Source organism: Stegodyphus dumicola, chromosome 3 (assembly GCF_044657685.1).
Source record: "Stegodyphus dumicola isolate Sdum_Otavi_A_Nest chromosome 3, ASM4465768v1".
NCBI classification, from domain to species: domain Eukaryota; kingdom Metazoa; phylum Arthropoda; class Arachnida; order Araneae; family Eresidae; genus Stegodyphus; species Stegodyphus dumicola.
The window spans coordinates 213808234-213836218 of NC_140770.1; the positions used below are offsets into that span (position 1 = coordinate 213808234).

The 27985-nt window shown below is 35.1% G+C and overlaps 1 protein-coding gene across 1 annotated transcript in view; it reads left to right on the top strand.

The window, feature by feature from the left end:
* LOC118182209 (uncharacterized) overlaps positions 1 to 27985 on the top strand; it is a 598191-nt gene that overhangs the window by 2463 nt on the left and 567743 nt on the right. The window lies entirely within an intron of this gene.

The window sequence follows — 27985 nt, forward strand, 5'->3', positions numbered from 1 at the left end:
CAAAAGCTATAACGGCTCGTAAAATATATATAATATTTCACGGTTTACAAAATTTGATAATGAATTCTCTTTTTAGAAAATACTTTTTTTAAGGTGGAACTAAATTTAGAACAAGAGCGAGAAGATTCAATTTCTTCGCGACGAATATTTATTGTACTTAAATTCTTCTTTCTTTTGAGATTAGGCGGTATTCTTGTATAGTATCTTAACTGTAGTATAATTTCTCAACCAAGCAGCCTGCAGTATATAGTGCGTTTTATGTGTTTAACTATCCGGGTATAGTTTCTGCTGATTTGCTATTCTAAAGCATGTTTCTGTATTTAGTACCTAACTAGTAAAAAAAGACACTGGAATCCTTGCACAGAATTTTAAACTTTACGTTTCCGCTCTTAAGGACAGATACGTTTCCGCTTAATTATCTTTTTACTCTGTGTTTATTGTGCTTTTCCTGATTCATATGTCACAATTACAGGATGCGATAAATAATAAATTTAAACAGCTTGCTAGACTTCATTAACATCAGCCTATTTCAGCCGCCCTATTGCTAAACTGTACGCATTTATCTTATTCGAAGATAAACAGGCTAATGTAGCATAAAAATATAGGCTATTGCCACCTTTTACCATTGGAGTAGGTCTTCAGTAAGTCTTAGAAGTTTTGAGAGGGACCTGACATACAGCCCTTTTAGTACTAGATACATTTTGGATAGGTGAGAAGAAAGAACCATTTTCGTAATAAAACGGTTTAGAGAAAAAAAAGACAAAATGGAACTGAGTTTTATTGAAAGAGCTAAATTACGATATTGAGCGCTAACAAAAGTATGCGTCAATCTGATATTGCTTTCCTTGCCCAATTTTAACAATATGTCATGCTATCTAGATGGCAGGATGTTAGAAAGATTACACCTGGTTTGTCTTGCTCTCATACTTGACACCGGTCTTAATCTCTAAGGCAGTTGTCTAAAACTCATATAGCATCAAGCCAAATGCACGATCTGAAAGCAGCTGAGGGGCCGAAATAAGTAAAAAAAAAAAAAAAAGAAAAAAGAATTTTTTACTAAGTTTTGTAATCGAAATTTAAAAACATTTTTACTACACATTTGTCAAAACATACGTATAAAAATGAATAAAAAAATGAAATGTATACTCATTTTCTGCCTGAAGTTGGAACAAGAAATTTCTGTTGGTCGTAATTTGCAATTCAAACGTATTGACAGCTAAATATTAAGATTCTCAGACTGATATTTATTCAAATAATTGAAATATATTGAAGCAACCGCTAAATGGCTTAGTTCTAACTTAAAAGAAACAAATACACGAAACCTTCTCAAAAGGGAAAATATTGAGAACAAATAAGGAAAACCTATTCTTTTTTTAGTTATTATATTTTTCTATGATGAAAACAGGAAAATACGTATTTGTATGTACTTTGTTTCTTCCCACTCCTTTCGGCTACAACATCTCATACTGTTTCGATGTTCACAAATTTTGTACCTTTGGAGGAAAGTTACTAAAAAGTATCTTCATCATAGGGTATAGCTACTCATCGGAAATCTGGTTCTTTTCGTAGATTTATTAATTTTCAACTGTGGAAAAAACTGTTAACTTGTAAAAAGACTCCCAAATAAAACGATCATTCCTATTGCAAAACTTCGTAATTGAGGAAATTTATCTTTTGAAAAGTACTAATAAAAGTTAATTAAATCTGCATCTTCAAATCTTAGTGTAAGTTAATTCGTTCCATTCATAGATTTTATGAAGCGTTACTAACGTCCGTTTTTAGAAAAGAAAATAACGCAAAATTGTACTCCAAACCATTAAAATCTTAAACTTTTCCTTCAAAATCTTATCATAATGATATTAATTAATTTACGAGAAATATAGAGCTGCATAAAATTGATTAGGGAGCCATAGGTGGCCCGCAAGCTGCCAGTTTGAAACCACTGCTCAAAGGCAATTTATTGTTTCTTTAGAAAAATACTTAATTCTTGTAATAATTGATAGTGTTAATTTTTATTTGTAGCTACTAATTGCTCTTGGTTTCAAAATCTTCATTTGTTCATCACTCTTCTTTTTATTAGCACCATTTCTTCAGCAACATCTCATGAAACGTCAAAACGTTCAAATAATTGGCGGTCTGTTAACAAATGGAAGTTCTTTTGCTGAATGGAGAATGAATGAATCTCACTTAAACATCTGATGAGCTTTCATTTAGCAGTTTTAAATATAAAGCAAAATTCCTAAGATTAAATATCGCTAAGAAATGAAGAAAAACATTTTAAAAACCAAACCATGTTATCGAGAAAGAAAAAAAAATATTAAATAATAATTAATAATTAAAAAAAATATAAATATTAATAAACAGGTAACTATTCTTTAATTTAAAAGTAAATTTTCCCTTCAGCTTTAAGCAGTTCTCAGCATCAAGGTTCTATAAAATTAATTATTAAGACTTGAGAACTTTTTTATCATTATTTTTTCCCTCAAAATCAAGCTAACGTGTATATATAGAGACCACTGAGGCTTTTGCAGTAGGAAATGTTAACGTTTTACTGTGCCTTTTCCGGGATTCAAGCCATGGATCCTCCAGTTTTAGATGAACGTTCTAGCTACTTACTCTACGAGAATATACATCCCGATAATTCGTTACATATTTGCTTATTGTGCTGTCAAATTTTGAACAGCTTTTTGAATCTGCTAATGAAGGCCTGTATTCAAACATCGTTTATTAGCAAAATTTATGTAATTGCTTATTTTAGTATCCGTTTAGATGAACTTTCATTTATTAAGATAATATTAACATCATCACAAAAAGTAAGAAACCGAAATATTTTAAATTACAATTTAATATAATGCCGAGTGCCAAAACATCTCAGGACGGCATAAAATTGGCTATGATTCTCAAGGTATTAAATTTACTTCTCTTTACACTGTAAAACTGATGCCACTCAAGGGGTAAGTTTAGATTACTTTACATTGCTTATTCTTGTCCAGGCTTTCTTATCTTATCTAATCATTATTTCCTATCTTGTTCATTTGCGGTTTTGCAGCTGAAGATGATGGTTCAGTAAAACCATCGAAACTAGTCCTGTGAAAATTTTGTAGTTATAACACTGATTTTTGTTGTTTTCCTAATTAGTATTTATTCGGCGTGTTATTGTGTCTTAATTATAGAAGCCCCAAACAGGCTTACATTTTGCTTTCTTTTTTGCACGTGGTGTGGCCGCCATTTTGTGATTGTAGGAGTTTCGGTGAGTACATTTTTGCAATTTTCAAGTTATGTTTATGTTTTGTACATTTGGATATTGTGCTTTGCTTGTCTGATTTCATGCATTTTGCTTACAAACGTTTTGTTTTCTATTCATTTCAGTGAGGGATTTTTCTGTGTTTTGTGTGTACTTTATTATTGCTCAGTTAATTTAGTTCGATTTTTGCATTCATGCCTTCATCCGTTAATCGTTTCACTAAATTACGCCTGAAACGGCAAAAATTCCTGAATTATCTTGACTTTTTACTTAAATGTAAATGTAAAAAATTGATCCCCAATTTTATTCAAATCAAATCTAATCAAAAACCTTCGAGTCGCGTTTCAAGAATTCTGTTAAATTGCAAGCTTGCCTTACTTCGGTCCGTGATAAGGGATACACGTCAACAATTGTCCAAAATTGAACATGAACTCTATAAGCTTCATCTGGAACTCGCTAAATCATATCCAAAATTCACTGCCCTTGAACAAAAGTCTTGGTCTAGAACGGAGAATGCAGTTAACCGTCATAAAAACACCCTTGCAGTTAAATTCGAAAAACTTCTTTTACAGTCTTCCAGTTCAAGTAGTTCAAAAATTCTTCCCATTGTAAACATCAAGCCAATAGTTAATATTTCTAATGTTAGTCTTTCAGAAGAACAAGAGAGAATTCTAAAATATAATTTTAACTTCTCACAAACCTGTAAACCCTCGATTCCAAAGATTTTGGCTCCTATCGAAAAAGCTTTCAAGTTCAGTAAAGTTTCAGATTCACAGAAAGAAATGATTAGGCCTTATCGCCCATAATGTGAAATTCAATAATAAACCTTTGAAACCAAATCTAACTGCGAGAGAAAGAGCTACAATGCGCGAAATTCATTCTAACCCGGATATTATCATTTCAAAGGCCGACAAAGGTGGCCAGATAGTCGTCATGGATAAGAACACTTGCATCGATGGTGTCACTAAACTCTTAAACGAAGGACCATATAATCCGATCCCTAAAGATCCGTCACCTTCGGACTTATCCAAAATAAAAACTGCGATCAAATCTTCGCAAATCATTTCAAGCAACTTAAAACATTCGCTTATCCCATCTGTTGCGAATTGTGCCAGATTATATGCTCTTCCCAAAATTCATAAAAGTGGTATTCCTTTCCGCCCTATTGTATCAAATTTAGGTACTGCCTCGTATCCTTTAGCTAAATATTTAGTCTCTAGATTTTCCACTCTATTAGACAATAACATTTACACCATAAAAAATTCAATAGAGTTTGTAGAAAAGGTTAAAAACATTTCTCCTAGTAATTTACTCATGGTTTCTTTTGATGTAAAATCATTATTCACCAATGTCCCAGTGGAGGGTGCATTAAGATGTCTAGAAACCAGACTTCGCGAATTTCATTTCTCTTGCATCGAAATTGAGGAGCTAATTTCTCTCACTCAACTCTGTTTGAAACAAACACATTTTGTTTTCCAAAATAAATATTACAAACAAACTGAGGGATTAGCCATGGGAAGCCCCCTCAGTCCCATCCTGGCTGATATCTACATGCATTATTATGAATCAAAATTGTTTGAAACTTTAAACTTCCCGGCATGGTTCCGATACGTAGACGATACTTTTACCCTGTTTGAAGGTAATAAAGATGATTTAAATAAAGTTCTTTCAACAATGAATTCTATTGATCCTGCTATTCAGTTCACTTTTGAACTTGAGACTTGCAATTCTCTTCCGTTTCTCGACATTCTGGTCACACGTAACACATCCAACTTCAGTACTACAGTTTACCGTAAACCTTCATCCGACTAAACAAAAGTTAGCTTCATTTTATTCCTATGTTTTCCGTGCTCTTCAAGTTTGCTCCTCCAAACTAGCCCTTGATGAAGAACTAAATTATTTAAAAGCAATAGCTATTGACAGGGGCTTTTCACCCAACATTATTAATCAAGCAGTTAAAAAATTCTCATCTGAACACACTAAAAGCCACACTCTTATTTTAGAAGATTATAAAAATTCTGTTGTCATTCCCTTCTTTCCATCAATTAGCTATAAAGTTGCACATATTTTGCAGAAATTTAACTTTCGGGTTGTTTATTCTCCCATCAATAAAATTCCAACTTCTATACTCAAGGACCCCATTCCGGATATGAATTCCTGGGGTATTTATAGGAATCCTTGCCAGTGTGGTTTAATTTACATTGGCCAAACTAAGAGAGCCTTAAAATTTCGCGTCAAAGAACATGAGGCATATGTTAGAAAAAAGGAAACACAGAAGTCTTCTGTTGCTCAACATTGTTGGTCCGAAAATCACACTTTCAATTTTTCTGCTGCCAAAATTATTCAAAAAACATCTTCCATTGGAGAACTTGATTTTCTAGAGGCATTTCACATTCATAAAAATCTTTCTGTTCTAGTTAACGATCCTAATTCCAATCGAAATTTGCCTTCGGCTTTTAGAGAAATTATGTTTTAGTTCTGATTTCGCCAACAGATGGCGCCACTTGCTTATTCTTGTCCAGGCTTTCTTATCTTATCTAATCATTATTTCCTATCTTGTTCATTTGCGGTTTTGCAGCTGAAGATGATGGTTCGGTAAAACCATCGAAACTAGTCCTGTGAAAATTTTGTAGTTATAACGCTGATTTTTGTTGTTTTCCTAATTAGTACTTTACATTGTAAAACTGGTAAAACTTATTCTACCATAAACTCTGTTTTGCCTGTGCCAGTGTTTGAAAAATATTTCATAATTTAACAATTCCATTTCAATATCATTTTCTACCAAAGCTCTTTAGGCCCTTTAGGCTTTGAGAGCTCTTTAGGCTTGCTATATTTGATTTAAAAATACTTCATATGGATATTCGGTGATTAACTTTTAAATACGAAGAATAACAAACAGTTTTTTAAACATATAGCCTAGACAAATGAACCGAGTTTAACACACTGTTGAATCTACTTTATCCCCTATCCAAATTAATCCTACTATACCTCTAGTGACGTAGAAAATTCATTAATGTACCAAGTAGAGCACATACTCGATAGAGACTTCTAGCAATCGAATCTTGCTTTTGAGCAAGAAGAAAGGAGGTGAGGACTTTGGCAAACGCCGTTTCCTGCAGTCCGTGAGGATAGTGACAATGATAGAGACTTAATATATATAAAGGAAACTGGAATTCAAATATTGTTTTGCCACCGAAATAAATTACTTTTATACAAAATTCAATTATAAATTCAAATTTTACTTTGCTTATGTGCAAGTGTTTATATTTAATATATTATTTTTACATATATTTTATTTATTAAGGTAAACTTTTATTTATTAAGACCGTCAAATATATATGCAAAAAATTTTTATAAACGTAGTTATACGTTATTCTCCAGTTATGGTATGTTCGTAAATTAAAGAGGAGAGATATAACTAGGTGGGGCTTGCAAATACTGCAAGCGTAAATACAAACTTTTCCTATCGTCATAATTGAAAATTACATCCATTAGTTTTTATATTACTGAGATCCATAGTCTTATAAACATTATTAGATTTAAGCATTAGATTCTCAAATTCCTACAAATTATTTTTGAAATTTAATCATTTTAAAAGGAATTCTGACTCATTATTTAATGCTCATTTCGAATTATTTTTCGTGCAAGCAGCTCTAAACAACTAAATGCTTAATTTGATGTAAATGCTGAATGAATAATGTAAAGAATGAGGAGATGTTAAGTATTTTAAATATTAATACTCATGTAAAGATGAGTAAATGTTAAAGAAAAATTAATTATTCAGGAGAAAAAAGGCACACAATATTTTGCCTGATTATTTTGCAATATCTCGGTGTCAAACCTAAGAATATTTGGTACTTTTGCGTTTTGCCGGCGCAAACGATAAAGTCGCCAATTATGGTACAACTGATTCCAAAAGGAATGTCTTCGCTGGTAACCTTTTACGCTTCATTTTCAAAACAAGTAGCAGCCATTTCTTATCAGATTGTTTCTTTCAATACTGGCATATAATTACAGGTGACAGGTGACGGAGGACGAGGGCGCCTGATGTTTAACATAGGTAAACAGGCATATGCCCCGCGTCCTCCACTATCTAGTGGCAACAACTCCCTGGAGCCTCATCAGGCTGCCTCGGGAGTATATTTGAATCTTAATGAGAAAGTTACATGGCCATACAAGGGCGGTTGACATAGTATACATTACAAGTGATGTGTATGACATTTGAAAGTTTTAGGATTACAGTGGTTACAGAAAATCTAGAAAAAAAAAAGGGGGGGGGTGGAGGTGGCATAATAATGTAAGACATAATACACATAACAACACACTTAAAATACACAGAACATACTCACAGACTACTAAGTAGAGTACTAATAATGCATTCATGTGATGCTGTTAGAACATATAATGCTGGGCAGATGTAATACTATGTGACATATAAAAACGTGTAATAAAACTGGTAAGATCACAGGATGCAGAGCAGAGATAAAGCTGCGATACTAGTGAAAACACATGGTGCATGCCAGATATAAAGCACGCGTGTAACATTGCCAGATATAAAGCACGCGCGTGTACTAATTAAAACACATGATGCAGGGCAGTTTTAAGACAGATAATAACATAAGTTGCAAATAATTATTAGCAATGAACTTTTGGTTTACATATGAAACAGATGGTAGTATATGAGTAATAATACTTATGGGGAGACAATGAACCTAGGAACATGATAGGAATACATGATACAGAGCAAATATGTTAATAGTATATACACATTATGCAGAGCAAATATAGAGCTAAATAAAAGACATGATTCAGGACAACTATAATAGTGATGAAAACACATGACTTTGGGCAGAGATGATGCTATTTAAAAGCACATGATGCAGGACAGAAATAATACTAATGAGAAACACATGATGCAAGCATGAATATGATACACATGGTACAGGGCATATGCTATACTAATAGAAACTCATAATGCAAAGCAGATATAATACAAATAGGAGCATATGATACAAATAAATATTAGGGTACTTTATGCAGACCAGGTATGATGCTGGTATATACACATGATGCAGAGCAAATATAGAGCTAATTAAAAACGTGACATAGGGCAGATATAATACTAATAGAAATACATGAAAATACATTATGCAGTGAAGTTTAAGTTCTAATGAACACGTATGATGCAAATCAGATATGAGAAAAAAAAAAAAAAAAGGCCACATGCCGCTGAGCAGGTATAGTACGATTAAAATCATTTGATGCAGGACAGATATGATACTAATGAATATACATGATGCAGAACAAATATAGAGCTAATTAAATGACATGGTGCTGAGTAGATGCAGTACAGGTGAAGAACGAGTAAATACACTTGGTACAAAGTAAATATGATGCCAATAAATATACATGGTGCAGAGCTGATATGATACTAATAGCAAAGCAGATATAATACGAATAAAACACATTGTGCAAATAAATATTAAGGTAGACAAAGATACATATGATAGTATATGAGTAATAAGTGCTAATAGAAACATATGATACAGAGAGCTGATATGATGCTTATAGGAAGGCATGCTACAGAGTCGGTATAATACTGACACAAGGACATAATACTGTGCTTGTATAGAACTAATAAGGACACATGACAGCGTTAAAGTTCATTAAATATTTGCTATTGTGCAAGAGTTCTCAAACCAGTTTAAGTTCTGTTTAGGTATAAGATATAAGGTATGCGTGTGTAAATTGTAGTTTCCTGGATAAATGCAGTGGAAAACCTTATGTTGATTAAATGGGCTGGCAGATATCCTGACCTAGTGCCGCGATAAATTTTATAATTTTACATATTGCATTAATGCTTCCCTTGTGCTTAATTATCAGTCGGTGGTAGGCAGTTATGTTGCTCGTGGGCATGAAAAGATGCATGGTATCTGTCAGAGGGCACCTGAATAGGTAGTGGTCTGGCGTTCCGTCTTCTCCACAGACACAGATGTCTGTATTTGATATCCCATGTCGATGAAAATAAGACGGGAACGGCCCGTGACCTGTTATGTAGTTTACCAATGGAGCAATGGCGATAAGGCGGTCAGTTGATACCTTTGAAATACGCTCATAGGTGCGCCTCCCTGTTTCCGCATTAGTCCATTCTTCTTGCCATTGTCGTATTGCTTGTCCCTGCAAATGACGCTTTAGATAGGATGGTGGGGCAGGAATATTTATTTCTTGTGCTTCGAGATTGCTTGCAGCATCCTTAGCCAAACGGTCAGCTGCTTCATTTCCCTGGTTGCCATCGTGGGCTTTGACCCAGACCATGGTAATTTTAGTGTGACGATTATGCTGCAGGATGTCTTGCAAGTTAATGATGCTCGGCGATACATGGTGTTGATTTTCTATTGCATTTATTGCTGAAAGGCTGTCCGTGTATATGGTAGCTGCCTGTATATTGTTGTTGAGTATATGCTGTACCGCTGCTGTGACAGCAGTAACTTCCGCCTGAAAGACGCTGTTTTCCGGTTTCAGATGTCCTTTCCATGTGTATTCGGTGTTGGAACCATCATAGTGATTAAAGGCACTACCTACTCCATGTTCATGCTTCGAGCCATCCGTGTATATCTTCGTGAGGGTGTCTCGATGAAGGCAGTTGGATTTAACTGTGCGTATGCCTGTCCCTTTTATTGAGGGATGTGTACGCAATACGTCGCCCCGATGCTCATATTGGACTGGGCTATAGGTAGTGTTTCCAAATGTCGCATCTCGGCGCAAGTGGATCAGTTGGGCATATGCAGATTCCATTAAGGCTTTGATATGCAGTGGTATGATACCAGCTAGTACCTGTGCTGCATTTGTGGCTGTAGTTCGATATGCTTTGCATAGGTTTATCGCAAAAGGTCTTTGCAAGGCTGATAGTTGACGGATTTTCCTGGCTCCCATTGGGTTTGCCCAGATTGGGGCTGCATATAATGCGATTTTCTCTGCAACGGTGAGATATAACAGTTTCTGAAAATGGGGGCTCTGACCCCAATTCTTGCCCTGAAATTGGCGCGCTGTTCTCGCTATTCGAGATGTTTTAACACGAAGGTCTTGTATATGAGGAATAAAGGTTAGACCGGAGTCCCATGTTACTCCTAGATATTTAAGATTTTTAACGAACTTAATATTTCTCCCGTTTAATTTAATACAGGGCCGTCGTGTTGGATTTGTTCCTGGCCTTGGAATGATCAACGCTGTTGACTTTTCTGTTGATATTTGAAGCTTAAGTCGAGTGCAGTAGTCAGCAAAAAGTGTGCAGACTTCTGTGCCGTTTTTCTCCAGTTCGTTGCGTGTGCGTCCTCGCGCCAGGAGTGCAGCATCATCTGCGTAGGCGACAACTCGCGTGTGTGCGGGCCAGTCTGCAGCGAGCACTTCGTTAAATGTGATGTTCCATAGGAGGGGCCCCGCGCAAGAGCCTTGCGGGCAACCTCTCACTTGGGCTTTGGATGAAACACCTGCATCGTGGGACATTATCAACATACGATCTTGTAAGTAGCTTGTGATTGTTAGATAAAGGTTGGTCGGGCATTTTGCATTGCGTAAAGCTTGTTTGATTGCTGGCCACCACAGAGTATCAAATGCGCTGGCCAGGTCAATCGAAATGAAAGCCGTATGCATATTATCAATTCTATTCTTCTGGATGCAATCCTTGATTGTTGAAAGGGCTTGAACGGTGGAAGATCCTATGCGGAAACCGAATTGTCTGACACTTAGATATTTGGTCTTATGCAGATGATGACGAAGTCGATTGACAATCAGCTTTTCATACACTTTGCCCAGTGCAGACAACAAGCAGATTGGCCTGTAAGACCGCGGTTCAGCTGGATTTTTGAATTTTTTCAAGAACAAGACTACCTGTCCCTTCTTAAATACGGTTGGGAAGAGCTTTGCCTGAAGTAATTTATTGAAGAATTTAGTGAAGAAATCTGGATTGGCTTTATATGCAACTTTAATTATTGAATAGTCCAGGCCGTCCGGTCCTGGGGCTTTTTTCAGGGGTAGGTAGCGAAATACATGAGCGATTTCTTTTGCTGAGAAAGCATAATCATCTGGCGTATCTGGGATAATTGTATTGTTTCGCACTGCACGTTGTTCCAGTGTATCTTCATGCGGATTGTCCTTTGCAAAAATTTCGTCAAGAAGGGTGGCAGCTGTAAACCCCGCTGGGTTTGTTGAAAGACTAGCTGTTGGAACCCGTGCATGAATTTGTGCTGGTTTGAATACCTTCTGTGTTGCAATCTTATGTAAGATCCCGTAGGGATTCGTATTGTTGTTACAGAAGGTACGCCAGCTTGTCACTTTTGCAGCGAGAATATTCTTCTTATATTTAGCCCGCTCTTGCCGGTATGTAGTCAGAATCTGTGCTTTGGTCTCTCCGTCCACGTTGCCTCTTAGTCTGCGGCGCAAAGCTCTGCATTTTTGTCTTTGTTGCCTTAGTTCGCCGGTCCACCAAGAGATTCCTTGTAATTTCTTGGTTGTACGGAGGGGTAAAATTTGTCGACATATTTCATTAAGTTCCTCTAGAAGTCCTTGTGCAAGGGAATCAAGGTGTTCTGAGTTGTTGCAAGATTCTAGCTGCAATTCTTTTGCTTGCAGGAGACGAGTAAAGGCCTGGGTCAATTGTCTAACCTTGTTACCTGGCAGCCTATAGCGTTTAATTATAGAAATGGTGGTATCTGTTTGTATAGTAAATTCTACGTATTTATGATCTGAACAACTTTCAGAGTCTGAGACATGCCATGAATGTATGTTGTTAGCAATATCATAAGTTGAGATCGTTAAGTCTGGCCATCCTTGATTGTACGAATTATCGAATGTAGGTGGTGCATTCGTTGTATTGTGCAATTGTAAATTGTTTGCCGCAATATAATCTTCAAGCTCCTGCCCTTTTGGATTTGTGGTACTATACCCCCATATAATATGATGGGCATTAAAGTCGCCTCCTATGACTTGAGCTGTGTTTGGAAATTTTCTACTTGTTTCGCTTATGTGGGCGACAGTGCTGCCAATTGCATCTGTTGGTGGTGAATACACCGAAGTAAGGATAAATTGCATATTTTCAAAAATGATTAGAATGGCGACATAATCCCTATGCAGCTTGATGACTTGTGGTGTCCATGCGGGGTTGCAGCAGGCAATTGTTACTCTAGGAGCAAGATCTGCCGTCGGGGACTCCTTTTGGTATATTTTCCATGCAATAGGTAAGCTAGCGACGTGACCTTCTCTACAGTATGGTTCCTGCATGATTACGAGGTCTATGTCGTTGGAAATAACTTGCGTGAGGACATGAGATGTTGCTGCCTCAGCCCTTTGAAGATTGATTTGCAGGCATTTGATGATACTTGTGCTTAGTGTACCTATGTTCCTGCTTGATGGAGGTATAGTATGTGGAGAGAGAATTTGCATATGATTATTGTTATTATTAGATTGGATTACAGGCGTGTTGTTGTTAGCATTAGTAGCAGATAGACTATTCATAGATAGTGCTGCGTTTGATCCGTTCGACGTATCTCGTGTATGTTGGACAGGCAACATCATATGCTGGATGGTCGCAAGCTTTATTGTCTCGGTTGCGGTAGTTACTGTCTGCACAGTTGATGCATGTGGCTCGTCTGGCTTGACAGTCTTTGATTGCATGATTCCCCGAGCAGTATGCACAATAGATTTTATTTTGGCATCCCTGCTGGGTATGGCCAAATGCTTGACAGCGGTAGCACCTCTTAGTGTTGAAGTACTCTGAGATTCGATGTGCCCGCCAGCCGATGAGTAGTTTTCTGGAGCGCATGAGTTGTTGGAAGGCATCGGGATTACATTCGACAATCCACTTGACTGTGTTACTCCTTTCTTTGAGCCTGTACAGGATTTTGGCATTATTGTTAATATGGAGTTCTAAACTGATGACTCGTCTAAGTTCCTCCTGTGTAACGCTTAATGGGATATTGTGTATAGCAACCCTGGGAAGCCTTGTGCTTGGGATCTTGGTTTGCAAGAATTCTTTAGCCTTTTCAGTCTGCAGTTTTTCCGAGAGTGCGTGAATGTCCTCCTTTGTATGGCAATCCACTGCAAGTCCTTCCTGCGGGATGTATCTTAATGCTGCTACTTGAACTCCCAATGTGGGTAACGGAAATTCAGCAGTCAATTTTTCTTTTAACACTTTCCTGGATGTTGTGGACGGGTCTTTAGGGTAGATCAGCAAGGTGTGTTTAGGCTTTTGCGCCGTTACACTTGCGTAGGACTTTGGATTGTCTGTTGCCTTTTGCGCTAGATTAGGTGCAGCTGTGATGTGTTGCTGTTGACTTGCTAGTTCACACGCGAAAATACTGGATGTGTTGACTGCTTTATCGACGGTATCCGGAGGTGGGATATACTCAGATACTCCCAAAGCCAGAATTCGGAAGGCTTCAACCGTGTCTATCAGTTGCTTTCGCAAGCCTAGGGGTAGAATATTTTTGCCACCTCGAAAGGAAGTTGCGATCTTTTTAATTTCGTCAGTGAGTTTATCAATCTTCTCAGTATAGCTTATGTCCGAGGTAATGAATGTTTGCAAAGCAAATTCTCTCGAGTAAGTGGAGGAATCTGTGTCACTCATCGTATGGGAAAGGATCTAAGTTTTTCTGTACAGTACTGCGTTTGGTGCTGAATTTTTATATTTCTATCTGGAATACAGGAAAAAGTCAAATTTTCTTACCTTGGCAGCAGTATTTCATCAGTCCTTCATCTGTATAAAGGTATTCCATAGTAATCCAAAGGCACATAGACACTGAAACACAACACTGCACTGTAATAGGAAGTCAAACTACGCAATTTTGCAGCTTGAAAATTCTAAGTTAATAAATGTCGAAAAAATTATATCTTTGGAACTAGTGGGCCGATCACGACCAAAATTTGAAACTTTTGCTTCTGAAGATAGATGATGAAGATTGTCGTTTATTCCAGCACGATACAGCAATTAGGAAATTAATTAGCAGGCAGCTAATAAAGTGTCCACTTCATAAAAGGAAAGCCGTTGCGAATGTCCTTGACGAAAACGCGCTACCCCGAGGGGGGGGGAAACGGTGGCACCTAACGGTCGAAAATGCAGCGTGAGCGAAAAAAGCGCTAAATTAAATGAGTAATTTCTGCATAATTATTCAACCAATTATCCAATCTTGATAAAACTTATATCAAAATACTGCTGAGATGATCCTCTATCCGGCTATGTAAAAATCCGGCTGCTACGACGTCCGTCGGTGTATCCACGGGCTGCGCAGTTGAGGAACACGGCGAAAATGGCTCCAAGTCGTGAATGATAGTGTTAAAAACTTTGAAGTTCCATAAAAAAAACGACTAAATGTCGTAGTGACACAATTTTTATATAAGTGTACTCCTGATGATGTTAGCTACACGTAGCAACTAATTTTACAGCGGTACGTTGAGAACTTCCGCTGATATTAGGCAAAACGGCGGAGCGACAAATACACGTCCTGACAGCACGGCACTAAATTTTACAAAAGATAGTTAAATTTTATACCCTTTAAGACCCTTTGCGATAATTAAGTCAATTAGGATGCAATCAGACCGCTCGCCCAAAGGCGAAAATATAGGAAAGGCAAAATTAAGAGTTAAATTCATAAATTTAATGAGAATGCACTAGCGAAGTAAAGCACTGCGGTTTTGCATAATTTCTGAGTAACCTATTCGTACGAATTGAAATAATTCTTGCATTTAAACTTGTACTCCAAATAAAGATTTAACTTGAAATTAATGCAGATAATTACCGAGAGAATTATATTTTGTAGCGTAGTTTACGTAAGATGAGATCACTTTGGGTCACGTGATACGAACCGGCGAATCGGGATGTTGAACCATGAAAGCATAGTAAATTCTTAAATTTGTCTTTACAAATTTATTGTCTTTTTATTGCCTTTTTACAAAATTTTAAGTCGTATTAATATGTTTATGCCTTCAAAATAAAAAATTTTAGTTCTAAGAATATTTTATGTGTATACTGTATGCTGTTAAGTCTGCTTGGCGAGATTTGCGCCGGCGAAACGGAAAAGTACCGAATATTTATTATAACTTATTAAATTGCTTATAAGGTTGAATTAGTATAGTTATTAGGACTTTTATTAGAAGTATTAATTAGTATTCATTAAAACATTTTAAATTACTATACTTGAAATTTTTATTTACTTAGTATCATAAATCTGGGATATATTTTATTCCATAACTGCTATACTTTCCAGGAAGAACTGTTAATTATAATTTTGCAGCATATGTCTAGTTAAAGTTCGACCTATTTAAAAGCAAGTTAATTTAAACAGTAAAACTTTCATGCAAAGTTCTCAGTACGATTACGCAGTTCAATCTTTTATGGGTTGAGAGAAAGAGGCTCTTACCATATGGTCTGAAACTTATTCGCTTCAAAGATTTAAGCATTAGAGTTCGCTCTCACAGGTTTCAAGTTTGCATTCTAACTCTAGTAATTACGCAGTTTAACTTATGCATTTACAATTATGAAAATTTTAATTCTTGCAGCGTTACTAGAATTGCATTTATTTTTGCAGTTTGCCACTGAGCTTATGGTTTTTGCATATGATTTATTCCGTATTTAATATGGGATGAATTTTAAGCATATTATTTATTTTAATTTATTTTACATTATACAGTAGACGCTCGTTTTTACGAACTCGTAGGGACTACGAAAACAGTTCGTTAAATCGAGAGTTCGTAATTTAGAAAGGCATCGGAAATTGTTAGTATTTCACATTTTAATGTTTTCGAGACAGGTTAGTGATACTATTCCCTGCTTTTATTTATGTATTAGGAATTATTTTTAATAGTATTACTACTTAATAAATGATATCCATTCTATTAAACAAACAAGAAATATAAAATATTTGTAAAACGTAACTTTATTAAGTCATTGAGCAACAAAATAATCACTTATCTTTGTCTGTTTTAAAACAGCAGATTGTACAATGCAAGACTCCATCTTCTCTATATTTGTTAGCATTTCACAATTATCACTGGCCTCAAAAAATCGTCTAAGTTCTGACAAGTATTCAGCAGCTTGTTTTAAAGTCGGTCTTGGTGTTACTTCATTTTCTTCTTCTTCTTCTGGATCTGAAAGTCTCTCATTCTCGTTGATTATGCTGCTAATAATATCGTGATCCGATCTTTCCTCCGTGCAGATGACATTAGAATCCACATTTAAAAAATCCTCGAATGAAAGTTCTGGCAACTGTGGATTTCTACGGCGAAGTTCATGCATGAGAACCTCATCTTCGTCGTGAGATCTATTGTCATGGATTTCTTCAGTTACGTCTGTTTCTTTAATAAAACCTGCATGTCGAAAGGCTTTAGAAATTGTTTCATCTAAAACATCATTCCATGCACTGATTGATAAATGCATTGCACCAAGAATATCAATCTGATAAGGTTGTTCCCTTTCCAAGCCAAGGATTACTCTTTGCAAGAGCACTGTCTTATATTTTCGCTTGAAACTATTGATTATCTCCTGATCCATTGGCTGTAAAAATGCAGTTGCATTTGGTGGGAGATATTCCACACGGATTGCCTGAAGCCCAGTGACTTCCATGTGTGCAGTACAATTGTCCACGATTAGGAGAACTTTGCGCTTCTCTGCTGAAAAACGGTTATCTAAATCTCTCAACCATTTTTCGTAGATGTTGCCAGTCATCCAGGCCTTATTATTAGCATAATATGCAGCAGGAATCTTCTGAACATTTTTGAAACACCTTGGTTTCAGATATTTTCCAATAAAGAGCAGAGGCAATTTTTGTGACCCAGTCATGTTGGCTGCAATCAAAACTGTAAGTCTCTCTTTAGCTTTATTACCTCCAACACATTTATCTCCTTTGTAAGCTAATGTTCTTTCTGGCAAAATCTTAAAAAAACAAAGCCGTTTCGTCCGCCTTAAAAACGTCATCTGCAGCGTATTCAGAAAGAAGCAATTTCAACTTTTCTTCTTTCCATTCATTTGCTGATGACGTGTCTACTGCTGCACTTTCACCACACACTTTCCGGAAACTCAAACCATTCCGAAATTTAAATTTCTGTAACCAACCATCCGATGCTTTAAAATCTTTGATGTTTAATTTGGAAGCAAAAAAGTGTGCTTGTTCTTTAAGTACATTTCCATTAATTGGAATGTTTAAGCTTCTCATCTTTCGAAACCAAACAAGCAAAGCCCTTTCCAAATTTGGGTGTTTTGATTCTCGAAAATATTTTCGAGAGGAGGGCCACATTCATCGTTTCCGTTTTTAGCTCCAAAGATCTTCTCTCTTATCTTTAAAATCGTCGATAAACTATTTTTAGGAATTCCATATTTCTGAGCAATTTGTGTCTTGCTTAATATTTTTTCGTCAACTTCTTTTAAAAATCTTCTTCTTTATTTCAACCCCTAAACAAATTCGTTTCTTCATTTGCGACAAAGCTCTAAGAATCTTACTTAACAAAAACTGGCCCAACCTCCCTCTCGACTAACGAGACTCTCGACTGACTGAGTTGTCCAGATCAAATGACTATGACATTACAAAAAGCAACAACTCTCTTTTAGAAGCAACCCAAACCCCTTTAACACGAATGGTCTCACCCCCACCCAACAACATCAGGCCGATGCTCTTCTGAAAGCCCCCCACAACAAACAACACCATAAATTTGTCCTAATTCCCCCTCTTCTCCGCCCCCTCCTTCCTGACTGTACTTCTTCAAATGTTTCGCACTTGCTGCCTCAAAATAATTGGAGATTTTATTTGACCTTCACACTTCGTCCCAATGAAACACGCAGAAGTATGAAAACTGAGTTCGCAAAAAAAAAGATTTTCCTGATTTGTAGTTCGTAAATAAGAGCGCAAAATTACATTACATCTATGGGAGTGTATTCGGGTTCATTCGCTAGTTCGTCAAATCGAGAGTGTTCGTAAAAAAGAGGTTCGTAAAAAACGAACGTCTACTGTATGTATATACATATGCATGAATGTATGTGTGTGCATATATATAATATTATATATATATATATATAACTGCTATACTTTCCAGGAAGTATAAATATATATATATATATATGCATGGATGTAAGTGTACTGTATACAGAGATAAAGAAAAAAAAACTGGAAGATATTTTTTCTAATTATGATAATCGTGATCATATGGACGACAAAAGACATTTCAAATACATTAATAACTGACACATGCCAAACGAACATTCCTTGTATCGTACATGTCGTCCATCATTTTGTGGGATAGAGTTCCATGCCTGTTTCAGCTGGTCATTCAAATCAGCAACGGTTCTTGCTGAGTGTGGATGGCGCTGGATTTGTTCGTCCAGTCATGTCCCACACGTGTTCGACGAGATTGAAATCGGGTAATCTGGCTGGCCATGGGAACATCGCAACACTTTGTAGAGTACATTGTGTGATACTAGCGGTATATTACTTTCGAATGGCAACAAAACCAGTGTACTCCCTAGTCAGACGTACATACGCGTTGTCATGTGTGGGATAACGACGAATGCGCTCCTACTGTTATAGGAAATTGCTCCCCAGTCTATAACTCCTGGTATAGGTCCAATTTGTCTAGGCTGCAGACAACTTTGTTTCAAGCGCTAATGTTTCCTCCTTCTAATCGGCATACGAAATTTCTGGTACCATAGAAAGAAACAATGAAATTTAGCTTGACAACACCGCAGTCGCAGATGGCGATAATTTTGGAATAAGTGGTATGGCCGCTGCAGAACGTCTGGCTCCGTGCTGTCTCTTAAACAATCGATTTGTTACAATTCACTATGTCACTCTAATGCCAATAAAGCTCAAATACCTACTGCAGATCTGGTGCGATATGTGACAGACATGCGGTAAATATGGCAGTGGCTATGAGTGGTGGCACTTGTGCAGCTGGACTGGGTTTTCTTCAGATGGTACCTTCCCGTGATCTCTGCTGCCAACGTGCATGCAAACGCAACTGCCAATGCAAATCCCAAGCCTTTCAGCAATATCGCGAAAAAGAAAATCCACCTTCTCGTAGCCTTGTTACACTGTCTCGTTCAAACTCACTTTTAGCTGTTGATACAACCTTCTTCATCTCCTTCAAATTTTGGTCACAACGACCAATCCAGAAGATAAATAAAGCACACGAAGTTCACATACCCATATTTGAAGCAAATGCGATTCATATGTTCATAGAGACACTATTAGGGTCACACTTACTCGTCTAGTGCAAAATTTGAAAGCACGTTATCTTAAGTATGGGCAAACACTTCTTTCAAATTTTTTTATCTAGCAATACCCCTCCTTGGTGCTGGATTTCATTTTCCGTCAGTGTATGTAACTGACTGATGGTTTAGATATAATTCGGAATTTACGTTTTCTTTTCTTCGCAGTGAATACATGCATAAATGAATTTAAATCTATATTAGATTACTATTTTGAATACTGAAAACTTCAAGTATTTAGATCATGTTTATGGCTATTCAGTGTGCCGTTACACCTCTATTATCACAGGAAGAAGACTCTGTATGTACGTTTGAGGCACGTTGCAAAGCCGAGGGATCCTACGCAGTGTCGTCACCAAATTCTGAATAAATGTAGTGGTGCATTCGAAAATGTGTACTCCGAAGTCAGTTTTTATTTTTTAACCTTTATCTTATTTATTTAATATCATCTTCTTCCTTCCCGCATGCCGCCGGGGTGTAATTGGATGCATACTCAACGCATGTTCGAAAGGTCCATGGTTCGATACTGGCGAGGTTATTGCACATTTTTCACATCTCCTGCTTCAAAAAATCCGAATGTCTCTACAAGTGGCGCCCGAACTAAAAGGTGGTGGACTATAATTCATCACCACCAGGAACTGGTGTTTGGGTCCCTTAATCCACACTCTCCCTTTAAAAGGAGAAGTACGTATATAAGTAATTTTCTCCCTCCATTTTTTATGCTTTCATGGTTTGATTTTAAGCATACTCGACGCGTATTCGATAGATTCAGGGTTCGAGTCCGCTCGAGGGCACTGCACATTTTTATATCCCCTGCTTAAAATAATCTGATGACGCTACAATATTTATTTGCATATGGAAATTTAATGAAATTTTTATTAGTAAATGCAATGGTTTAAAACAATGTTTTGACACTGTCCAAAATAAAATGGCTTTATCTCCATTATGTTGTCTTTCGGCGCAGCATAAGATCAGATGAATCTTTCGGATTTAATTAAAAAGCTCAAAAATTTAAGACAGATATGGTGCTACAGCCAAAATCGGGTACTTTTAGTTTTCAGGCGCTAGCGTGTCACGATTCGGCGGAACATACCATCTTTAATATATCTTTCAAATTAAATATATCTGCTAATAATTAAATCTTAATAATATTTTTAAACACTTTTTAACAATACTTTGGATTTGTTTAAATAAAAATGCATTGAATTTGTAAATGTATCTAATTAATAATTTCTTTTAAACGTCTTCACTTTTAGTATTAAAAAGATCATTTGGTTAGGTAAAAATTAAACTTAGATCCCCGTTGATTTTACATGTAGCACTTTCGATTTTAAGGGTGATTTACGCAGGTCCGCTTTCCTCAGAAAATTTCTATGTAAGCTAGTACATATTAGCAGATTTTTGGCACTGGTGTGTGAGTGAAATTTTCAGACATTAGGTACATTGTTTGCAAACATGTTACTACTCATTTGTTTGATAACTCAATAATTCAGAAGCAAAACTGTTCTGTGATCGATTTCAGAAACCGCTGAACCACGTTTGGAAAGTTGAATTTTTGCAGATTCTCAGAAAAAGATCGACCTATGGATAAAACTAAGTATTTTTTAAATGGTACTTATTTAAATGTAAGATATACATTTATAGACTAGGTATTTATTTAAATGCAAGATATGAAATTATTCTAAGATAAGAAAAATATTAGAATTCAACCATTGAGGGAAAAAAATTGCAAAGTATTTTCTATGAAATTTCTTTCCATTCGAAAAAGATGGAAATAAGCAGCGGGGGGGGATGCACATTTCGAAATTCCAGCTCACTGAATCTTGAAGCTCCTACCTCGGAAAAACACAATACAGTTTTAGCTTTACTCCGTCCACTTGTACTAAAAGTTAATATTTTGGTGTTTGGATTTTTACAGCTAAACGTATTTTGAGTGCTCGAAAATTCGAGAAAAATAACAAGAAATGACGAAATTCTCTTTTTTGCGCCCACTCCTCCATTCTGTTTTACCTGCTTTCTATTTTTTCCTCACTTTGGCACTGAAATAAGAGAAAATCTTGTTTCTGTTCGCTCTTGATTTTGATTTTCCTCGAAAAACTAAAGCATAGTTGCCAAGGGGAATGGATTATCATTGCCCATGCTTAGATCCAGCTACAGATGTTTTCGCAGTTTCGTATTTTATCATAATAAATGTTTTTAAGAAATGCAAGCTTAAAAATTGCACTTAGGCATTTTTGCAAATGAAATTTCTTTTCTCCTTTACGGCGGATAATAGCGAGCAAAAAGAATCCTTACTTTTCTAAGATATAGCTTACTTTTTGACATATGGAAAGCCACTTGATAAAGCATTAAAAATGCATTTCCGTAAAAAAATATTCTGTTAGTTTTTTTTTTTTTTTTTTTACATGGCTCCTACTTTTTTCTGCATAACTGAAAATACTATAAGCTAGGATTTTATTAAAAGCTTAGTCAATTTTGTAGAGAAAGACGCACATTATACTTATTTTAAATATAAATTTTACTTTGAATTATATTTAATGTTAACTCTGTAACCATTCATAAGAAAATGTGTTGTTTTGCATATAGACAGGATTTTAAATAAAAGTTAGTACTTTTATTTCCGTAGAAAATGTATGCAATTAATTTTAAATTACTCAACTGTTTCTTAAGTTTCAGGAGCAGTAATTGTATTTGACAAATAATTTTTACATAATTATACAATTATATTTAAGTACAAGCATATATATATATACCATGTATATATATATATATATATATATACATGCTTGTGATTGTTTGTACTTAAATATATTACTTAATTATATTGTTAAATATAATTGTATAATTTAAAAAAAAAACATAATATAAACATGCCTAGTATTTTCGCGCATTAAGCTGCTAAAATATTATCAGTAAATATATAAAGTTGGAAATTTAGAACCAATTCTTTCACAGAGACCAAAAATTGATATTCATAAGAAATAATTTTTTTTTAAATGTTAAAAACAAAACACTTCAAACAAGCAAAAGCCCAATTCAGAAAAGGTAGGGGCCAGAATTTTCGGGTGAACTATTGTAATTAAAATACATTAAAACGGTTCATCTGCTAATTCTAGATACAGAAAAGCAAGGATTTTTGTGGAAGAGAGATTTCAATTGATTTCAGTGTTACTCCTCCTGACGAAGTGGCATTGAAGTTGATTGAACTCATCTTTTGTTATGTTCCTTTTTCTTTAAGTTTTTTTGAATTGAATCCCAACATTGACTATAAATATACACTGTCTCTATAACAGATGTTTTGTTACTTTCCTGCTTTGAACTGAGCGAACTTTTACAATATTCAGTTATTTGTTTATCATTTTATAATGTTCTTTACTTCTTGGTCTATGTTGAATGTAAAGGAACTGTGGAGCGAATTATGGCCGAGTTCACGAGTCCTGAAAATCCAAAGAAGGGATAAAATACCTTTTTATTTACTCAAAGAATTATTCATAGACGGCCCCTTCTCGGGGGTCCAAAGAAGTCTCTACTCGGGCTTCAAATAAAGATAAGAAAATTAAGAAACTAATCTAATACTAAACATTACTGACTTAGCCGATGTTAGACACAAATACATAACTAACATAGTTGGCTCTTAATTTAACTTTACCGCCGATTATCAGCAGGAACGTACAATACGGCAAAGCGATGTAGATTTAAGAGCGAAGTCGCCTGACGGCAAAAACACGCCACTAAGGATTCCTAAGCTCTCTTTTCTTGAAGTAAGAAAATATATATATTCAAGAAAAAATTTATCAAGCAAAGCAGTAATTATAACTTTTAAAAAACCAATTTTGGTCTAGAACACATCTTGCGCAATATGCTGCAAAATAAGTAAAATATAAAAATTGTAGTAAGCTCGCCTAAAAGTTACCAAGAGCTGCTGCTCCAAAAGGTTCAACACGTTTTAAAAAAAAATTAATACACATGAAAATCAAATCATTAGACATGTAAAACATTAAAAAAAATATTAAAAAACAGAAAAAGATAAAAAGTAAGCGGAAAATGGTAAATTAGCCCAATTCGACTTCCAAACAGGCTTTTCAAGGGAAATTTCATTTATTTGAACGTCGAATCAAGCTAACCCCATTACGCGTTTCGCCGAAACAGACAATTGAAACTTTTTCGCTAAAAATTTTTTTTAAATTTAGACAAAGTGTCTTGGAAATTTTAATAGTCTCAATTCTCTGTTCCAATTTCCCGACGCGTCCGCACATAATGACACATTAAGGTGTTAAAATATGTTAAACAAAACCTAAACTTCCTAAATCTAGACTAAAATTAAAATTAAAATCAAAAACGAAAATAAATAGCGATGAGCTATTAGTCGTAAAAATACAAAAACATACGGGCTGGGCCTGCAAGCTTAAACATTAACAATTTAATTTTTAAATTATATATTTTAGAAAACTGTAATGAAAACCTGTAATTAAAATAAAATAAAACAAAAATTAAGAAGAGAACAAACTAAGTGGGTCTTGCTAAGACCAAGAAAAAGTTGTAACAAAAGAAACAAAAACTGACCTTTGGCGATACAAAGCTGTCCCTCTTAAAACTTGTTGAAAAATGGCTGCTATACTTCTGTGTCTTTCATTTGGATGACGTATGTAGGGGGGAGCGAAGTGCTGTGGGCATTTAGCCAATGCGAAGAGATTTTCGTTATCTGCAACTCGTCTCCTATTATCGAAGGGGGCCGGAAACCTCGGAAACCGTGTAAAGGTCTCAAAAATGGCGCTTGGCTTGTAGTAGGATGGAAAAAAAATTTTCGAAGTGAAAATGGCTAATTCAGCTAAAACTATAAAAACGTGGCCATTAAAGCAAGAGAAAAAGGAAAAAACAGTCATTTGTTAAAAAAGTCGTAATTCTTCAAGCTAGCGGGCGATCAAGCTACTATGAAAAATGAAAAAAGCCCGATTTGTTAATAAAAGCAGTAAAATTGGCCATTACAGAAATTTAAAACTATGTACACAATAGTATTTAAGATTAAAGTGCCAAAATTTTTTTGGAGGAAAGAAAATGAATAAACAAGAATTATCTGTACATTTTTACAATAGATTCTCTGAATTAGTCATCCTTCTTAAACCGTCCGTAGCTTTAGGTATAAAAATCATTATCTAATTCAAAAAATCTAAAAATAGGTAAGGCTAATGCCAGCTTTTGTAAGGGAATTTTTAATTATTTTATGAGGTATTAGGTTACTTTTTAAAATAGTTACGAAGTATAGCATTTCTTCTTGTAAGTGTTCCGCAGTATTGCAAATTCTTTTTATTCTAAGTAGCTGTGAATAAATTGTGTTGAGTATGACTCTTTTGGAAATATTTGAATTCCAGTTAGTTAATTTAAGTGTGGAAAAATTAAATTCTCTTCTTTTGTCGTAAACTTTAATAAAATGGTAATCTATAATATGTAAATCAATGTAGACTACATTATGCTGTTCTGTATTGGTTTTATTTAGTTTTAAGCAAACAGGGTAGATATTAGCGATTTCTATTTTGTTGTAGTTATTAAACGCAATGACATCATCAATATATCTATAGATGTGTTGGAAAAAGACACTTTCTTCCGTACTGAGTGAACGTGCATAGGTCAATTCTTTAGTAAACAGGAATAATTCACAAACTGAAGTTGAAAAATTCCCGCCCATAGGGATTCCCTGTACTTGTTTATAGATGTAATTGTCAAATTGAATAAAATTATTGAAGAGTACGCTGGTAAGGAATAGCTGCCATTTTTCATTGCTGAGAATGGTAGAAATTTGTGGAAATAAATCTGGAAGAGCAAGTAAACTTGTAAAAATTTCTTCGAGTGGTAGAGATGTATAAAGGTTTTCAAAGTCGTAGCATTGGATATGTTCTATTTTAAATGAATTTATAGTTTTAAGAACTAGTTCATTACTAGAGATCATCCAGTTGCAATGCAAACCCTCAAAATCATAGTTATTGATTAGGTCACGAATCATACGAAGTTTTTGTGCAAAGAGATAATCTATTTCTTTGAGATAACTTTTTGTACTATTAGCTATGAACCTGAATTTAATTGGAGACTTATGAAATTTCGGTAAGGCATAGAGATTTGCAAACCTGTTGTTATATTTCTGGGGTTGTATTTTAAGTCTTTTATGGAGTGCTTTAAATTTATTGAGAAGAATCTGTGTACTGGTAGTTATTTTTTGGTAAGTGCAGGTGTTATTTAACTCTTTATGCAGAAAGTTGTAGTAGAATTGTTGTCAAATAATACTAAAATTGTTGCTTGCTTTGTCAATCTTCGTGATGATAAAGTGATTTTGCAATTTTTGAATTAGATCCTCCAGACGTTTTTTATTGTGTAAAGAGTTGAAATAAGGTGCCTTGAACAGCAACCGTTGAAATTCTTTAATAAGTGCAGCTTTCCATTCAAGAAAAGTTGTAGTGGGTAAATTGGATCTATTATTAGCTATAATAATAAATTTATCAAGATCATTATTAAATTGTTTGAGGCAGACGTGTCTATTAAGACTGAAAGTAGTACGAAATTTGGTGCCAAGTTGCAAAAGGTTACGTAATTCAATATCTTCTACAATATTAAGATCTCCTGTGACAATATGTTGGTGGAAAGGATCGACATATTTTTTGTAGACAGGCATTTGGCAGTTACATGTGCTATGATGATCTTTTATAACGTGGTGGTTGATAACTAGTTGACCTAAGGTTTTTTCAAATTTAAAACAGGGTTTAATCTGGAGTAGTTGGTTAAGAAGCAAGTGCTGATATTTTTTTAAAATGCTAGGTATTTTGAACTTATCGTAAGATGGGTGTTTGAACTGAATAGTACAAAAAAGTTTTTTGTGAAAAAAATTACTGTTTTTTAGTTTAAAATTGCAGAAGTCTAAAATCAGATCCTTGACTATTTTGAAGCATTGAGACGGTTGATTTACTGTTTTTATCAGATTCCATAAGGTAGTATTTTTAAAGGTATGAAGAAGTTTTATGGCATTTTTTGTGAATTCTTTATGTCCAAGGTAGGAATTAAGATTGTAAATAATTAATTTCAGAGCTTGTGACGAAAAAAATTTTTTGTTTTTAGCATCACCTCCTCTAGTTCCTCTGGTAGTAGTAGTGCTAAAAAATCTGAATTGTCCATATATAGAGATCTCGTCCTGTCTATTGGTGGTATTACTGAGATATGCATTCAGTCCGTAAGGATAAAGTGACTTATTTTGAAGTATGTAAATCGATTCCTTAAACAGTCGAAGTTTGGTGTTTGGAACAATATCAAGCACGTTAATTTCTATGTGATCAAAATTATGTAGATTATAATGTTCAAGAATAGCCGTAAGCTGATGATCTTTGGTGCTATTATTGTTTTTATTTTTAAATCTTTTGATATGAGATCTATGGTTATTAATTCTGAGGTTGAGAGGGTTTTTTGTTTGACCTATATATGTGAGAGAACATTCTTTACAGGTGATTTGGTAGATGTAATTGTAAGTCTTTCAAAGTGATTGCGTTTTACTTGCAGTAGCATTAGCCTTACAGGATTTAAAAAGCTGGTTGCTTCATTTAATTATTTCTATGTTATTTATCTGAGCCAGTGATTGAAAGTAAAGAGGGAGCTAGCCTGCTTTACAGTGTTTTTTGGGAGGAAGACTAACCTATCGTGAAAGTGGAACTGTTAACAGTTCCCGGCATCTTATAAGCTAAAGCTCAAAAACCTGAAAAACTGAATATATAAGAACTTACTGACACTTTTTTGCGCCCAGAAGCTGCGAAAAAGAAATAATTTATCAAGCAAAGCAGTAATTATAATTTTAAAAAAAAATTTTGGTCTAGAAAACATCTTGCGCAATATGCTGCAAAATAAGTAAAATATAAAAATTGTAGTAAGCTCGCCTAAAAGTTACCAAGAGCTGCTGCTCCAAAAGGTTCAACACGTTTTAAAAAAAAAATAATACACATGAAAATCAAATCATCAGACATGTAAAACATTAAAAAAAAATATTAAAAAACAGAAAAAGATAAAAAGTAAGCGGAAAATGGTAAATTAGCCCAATTCGACTTCCAAACAGGCTTTTCAAGGGAAATTTCATTTATTTGAACGTCGAATCAAGCTACCCCATTACGCGTTTCGCCGAAACAGACAATTGAAACTTTTACGCTAAAAATTTTTTTAAATTTAGACAAAGTGTCTTGGAAATTTTAATAGTCTCAATTCTCTGTTCCAATTTCCCGACGCGTCCGCACAGAATGACACATTAAGGTGTTAAAATATGTTAAACAAAACCTAAACTTCCTAAATCTAGACTAAAATTAAAATTAAAATCAAAAACGAAAATAAATAACGATGAAAACACTTATGCATTTACAATGCCCCTAAAGGAATCATTTTGTTGACTTTAAGTTAAAGAAAAGGTCATTCTAACCCTCTGAGCTCGAGCACGATCAAATCTCTAAAAACAGCGTCCTACAGTTAGAGGAAAT